Here is a 5,798-nt window from a genome sequence, read left to right as displayed (position 1 = left end):
AAATTTAAATATAGTAAAATGATATTATAACAAATGAGACAAAATAGATTATTTAGTTTGTCTAATTTTATGTTATTGTAATTTTTTTCTCTATTTTAATACTTGGAACATAAAGTTTATCGTTTTCTACTTTCTAAACTTATATTTTTCAGTCCTTAATATAGGTAGAGTTTGAAATACATTGATTTTGTTAAATATAAAGATAAACAATGAATAAAATTTTATGAAAATAAAACACTAAAATATCATTTATTTAAGAATGGTAACATATTCAACCCTCCTCGCTTAAAAAAAAAAAAAAAACTACCATATTCACCTTCAAAAGCCAGACATCACAAGAAAATATTGCTTATGGATAAGCATAGTACCCATTTATATTTACATTGACTAAAATAGGATAAATTTACCTACCTATCTCAAACTGTAATAAAATTACATCTAATCTTTCAAATCTTACGATACAATCAATCTGAAAACTGTTAACAGAAGGGATAAGATGAACATATATATACATAAATATATTAACAAAAACTTGTAGGGACAAAAATACTATTTTTGATACTTATATATATTTTTTGAATATAATAATTTTTTGTAATCGTGAAAAAATAATATCAAATGGCTGTATATATATTCAACTTCCAATTTATCTTTTTATATTAATTTTTAAACTATAAATTTGAAAGTAAAAAAAAGAAACACAATACGATAAGAAATCCTTATTTGCAAGAACCATTAGCTCTAAACAATAATCATTAAGCATCTGTAGCATAAATTTTATTAAATATACAGATTAAAAATGTAAATTTGGATAAAATTAAAAAAAAAAAAACAATCATGATATGTGTAGAATAAAAAATATATCCAACCCTTACTTTGTCTTAAAGCAATCGAATTCCACTTCACAGTCACAGTCGAGATCAAGACTGAAAATTATTGCTTTTCTTCCAACACTTTCTATTTCCAACTAGCAGAAGTAACTAGTCATATCATATCATATCATATCTTACAGACACAACATAAAACCAGATAAACCATGCTCACATTTCTTAAAACTAAATGAGATTACATAAATTTATCCATTGAAATATCATAGAAATGCATTAATAAACAGCATTTTAATAAATGAAAAGAGATAGAAAATAGAATCCATCACAATTTGATTGAACTCCAGAAGAGTGGAGTGTAATTTACTAAGAAAATAAAAAGATCTTACAAACACAGACATTTCTACCTCTATATGGCTCCATTTTCCTAATCATGTTACATATCAAACTTACCAGTTTTTATTTCTCTTCCAACCAGACAAATTTGTAAAACAGCAGAGTTGCAGAAGTAAGAAAAGGTGAAAAAGTGAGAAGAGAGAGACGTAGTATGATTCAGAGAAGGATTGGATATTCATGGTGGTTGACGGTGAAACTCAGTGAAGAGTATGGAAAGAGAAGATGATGTTGAGCAGTGAGTTCTTCGAGGGCGAGACGAGCGTCGGAGAAGACGTAGAAGACAGAGGAGATGAGCATGAGGAAGTAGGTGGTGATCGGTGCCATCTTCTTCTCAGAACTCTGCAATGCATAAATGGTTAAAAAGAAGAGAAATGAGTTTGGTAGGTAAAGTGCGTTGTTGAGAAGAGGACAACAACGGAAATTACCAGTGTGGATGCTCAAGTTATGTTTTGTAGCCAGATCCCAAAGCGGTTGCTCAAAAACAACAAAACACAACACAAACTTTCCTACCTTACTACTGCATCTATATATATATACAGAAGAAATTTTTTATTGTTTTAGTTTGGATTGGGAAGTACAGGAAAAGGAAAAAAAATTGGATAATTAGATTGTTTGGGTTAAAAAATTAAATTACAAATTATAGTTTGTTTTTATTCATTTGATGAAATGAAAAAAAATTAATTATTGTCAAAATTCTATGTATGAGTCATGTCTCACATATATATTAAAAAGCAATATTATATAAAGATAAAAATTTATAAAATCATTCAATTGACCGTGAATTACATAATATAAAAATTATTAGAGTATACTAATTAAGATGAGTGTAATAAGAATTGCAGAATGATTAATTATGAAGTAATTATTTTATGAAATGAAAATGATATTAAAAAGTAATTCAAATTAAAATTTAATTTCGTTAAATAATGTATAATTTCTTTCGTATATCAATTTAAGAAATATATGCATGTACTAAAATTAATTCACAAGTTAATTGATTTAATTTTAATAAAAAGAGTCATGAAATTAATTATCAATTGTTGAAATAATTTACTTCATTAAATATGAAAATTTGAATTATTCTATTTTATTTTTTATTCTAATATTTTTTTTTGTTTAAAAGAAACAAATGTTATATTGTATTTTATTTAAATATAATTTATTTTAATATTAATATTTTTTATGAAATAGTTAATTCTATTTTTTTAATGTAATTGATTATGAGCATTTTTTTTAATTGTTGTAAAAAATTTTAAGTAAGATTTTGTTTACTTTTCATATTTTAATACTTTGGTTTTCAAATTTTAATAGTCCTTTTTCGTTTCTCACGTTTCTCATATTTCGGTAGCTGGAAATAAAGACAACATAATGTTATGAACCGCTCTCTTTTATTTCTCTACTGTACGGGAATTCATGTCATAATGTTTTATTTTTCTACTGTACGGGAATTCGTGTCATAATGTTATAAATAGTATAGAAAACGTACAAAAAGTAATGTAAGTGCAGAGCAATATTGAACTGGTCTTTATCTTGTATTTAGCTCGAAGAGCCAGAGAGGGATAAAAATCTTTAAATTGTGAACAAATTAAAATTAAAAGATGAAGATGGATTCTTCTAAAAATATTCACCGTGAAGTATGATTTAATCTTTATTTTTCGCTGTGTTCACAAGACATATTTCTCCACTAACAAAAGTCATAACTTGATACAACATAACTTACTGATTATATTTTATTTTATTTACTTTATAAATTTTAAAAATTATTAGGCTATATGTCATAGTATCGCTTCACTTGACTCAAAAGCAGCTGACAATTAGTTTACTCTATAAATTTAATTTTTTTAATGATAAAAGACATATTTAATCTTTTAGACTAACTCTTTTCTCTATAAGTACACTATACTAGTTAATAATATAAATAAACAAATAGATATGTTTGTCAAAAAGATTAAAAATATTTTTCAAGTTTCACCTTAATATATATAATAAAGTTTAAAATAGGAACTTATGATATGATTTAGAAATAGGTTAAATCATATTTGCAATATAAGTGAATAGTGGATCAATTGCATACTATTTTTTGTACAATTTTTTTAAACTTAGTAATCAATATTTTGTTTGTTATCCAATTGGATGTATTTTCACGAATTTGATAACAAGTCACAAAATCCAACCATTGTTGCTTGCATTGAATGACTGACTTGAAAAAAAAAATAGATCACCCAAATAGGCAAATAAGTGGGGCACAATGAATAAATAAGTGGGGGTTGTATATTACTTTTCGTAAAACTTTTTAAAATTCACTAGTCAATATATTTTGTCATCCAATGAGATGTACTTCTTATATACAACAAATTTGATTATAAGTTACACAAATTAACTCTTATTGCTTGCACTAGGTGGCCGACTTGAAAAAAAAATAGGACAAATCAGATCTCCAATCTAAGTGAAGAACAATGAACAAATGAGTGGGGAACTGCATATTACTTTTTGTATAATTTTTCTAAACTTACAAATCAATATTTTGTTTGTTATCCAATGAGATGTACTTTATGTATCACGAGTTTGATTACAAGTCACAAAAATCAACCATTATTGCTTGCATTAATTGACTGACTTGAAAAAAAAATTGTGTAATAAATAAGTACATCCCATTGGTTGATTTTTGTAACTTATAATAGAATTCGTTGTACAGAAGAAGTAAATCTCATTGGTTGACAAAAATGTTTGATCAGTAAATTTTATAAAATTATATGAATAATAATATGCAGCTCTCTATTTTTTTTTTCACTGTGCCCCACTTATTTGGCTATTTTATTTGGCCTATTTTTTTCAAGTTAGTAATTCAATGCAAGCAATAAGGGTTGACTTTTGTGACTTGTTATCAAAGTCGTGGTACATAAGAAGTACATCCAATTGGATAACAAACAAAGATTGATTAGTAAATTTGTATAAAAATTATAAAAAGTAATATGCAGTTCCCCACTCATTTGTTCACTATTCCTCACTTTTGTTGTAGATATGATTTGTCCTATTTTTTTTCTTCAAGCCAGCCACCTAGTGCAAGCAATAAAGGTTGATTTGTGTAACTTATAATAGAATTTGTTATACATAAGAAGTAAATCTCATTGGATGTCATTGGATGGCATTTACTTCTTATGTACAACAAATTATATTATAAATTACACAAATCAACCCTTATTGCTTCCACTAGGTGACTGACTTGAAGAAAAAATAGGACAAATCATATATGTAACAAAGGTGAGGAATAGTGAACAAATGAGTGGAGAACTACATATTAAATTTTTTTACATTTTACAAATTTACTATTCATTTCTTTGTTTGTTATCGAGTTGGATGTACTTCTTATATAGCACAAATTTGATAAGAAGTCAAAAAAATCAATTATTATTGCTTGCATTGAATGACTAACTTGAAAATAAATAGGCAATACCAGATAGGCAAATAAGTGGGGCATAATGAACCAATAAGTGGGGAGTTACGTATTACTTTTCGTAAAATTTTATAAAATCTACTGATCACACTTTTTTTTTCATCCAATGGGGTGTACCACGAATTTTATTGTTACTTGCATTGAATGACTCACTTGAAAAAAAAAATAGACCAAACTAGATAGACTAATAAGTGAGGCACAATGAACAAATAAGTGGGGAGCTGCATATTACTTTTCGTTCAACTCTTTAAAATTTAGACAATCTTTTTTTTTTGTCATCCAATGGGATGTAATTCTTATATACCACGAATTTGATTATAAGTTAAACAAAATCATATCTGCAACAAAAGCAACAAAAGTGGAGAATAGTGAACAAATGAGTTTGTAACTGCATATTACTTTTTGTACAATTTTTTTAAAAATTTATTAATCAAACTTTTGTTTGTTATCCCACTGAATGCCTTTTTATGTACCATAAATTTAATAACAAGTCACAAAAGTCAACCCTTATTGCTTGCATTTAATGACTAACTTGAAAAAAATAGGCCAAAAATAATAGCCAAAAAAAGTGGGGCATAATGAAAAAGAAATAGACTTGTGTATTATTTTTCGTAAAATTTTATAAAATTTACTAATCAATCATCTTTGTAATCCAATGGAATTTACTTCTTATGTACAACAAATTATATTATAAATTACACAAATCAATCCTTATTGCTTCTAGTAGGTGGTTGGCTTGAAGAAAAAATAAGACAAATCATATCTGCAACAAAGGTGAGGAATAATGAACAAATGAGTGGGGAACTACATATTACTTTTTATACAATTTTTTTACAAATTTACTAGTCAATATTTGTTTGTTATCCAATTGGATGTACTTCTTATGTACCACAAATTTGATAACAAGTCAAAAGAATCAATTCTTAGGCAATACCAGATAGACAAATAAATGGGACACAATGAACCAATAAGTGAGAAGTTGTGTATTACTTTCCGTAGTTTTAAAATTTACTAATCAATTTTTTCTTTATCATTCAAAAAATGTACTTCTTATGTATCACGAATTTTATTATAAGTCACAAAAATCAACCCTTATTGCTTACATTGAAGGACTGACTTGG

At 26.4% G+C, this 5,798-nt stretch overlaps 1 long non-coding RNA gene across 1 annotated transcript; it reads right to left on the bottom strand.

Annotated features, from left to right (window-relative positions):
- Positions 1-1,136: 1,136 nt before the first annotated feature.
- LOC114162640 (uncharacterized) lies at positions 1,137-1,772 on the bottom strand. Its single transcript, XR_003599268.2, has 2 exons — positions 1,649-1,772; positions 1,137-1,562 (listed from the first exon to the last, which is right to left on the bottom strand). It is a non-coding gene; the product is annotated as an uncharacterized LOC114162640 (long non-coding RNA).
- Positions 1,773-5,798: the final 4,026 nt, after the last annotated feature.

This window comes from Vigna unguiculata, chromosome 1 (assembly GCF_037176805.1).
Source record: "Vigna unguiculata cultivar grain cowpea cultivar isolate G323 ecotype 2 chromosome 1, ASM3717680v1, whole genome shotgun sequence".
Taxonomy (NCBI): domain Eukaryota; kingdom Viridiplantae; phylum Streptophyta; class Magnoliopsida; order Fabales; family Fabaceae; genus Vigna; species Vigna unguiculata.
This window is presented reverse-complemented; position numbering and strand designations above follow the sequence as displayed.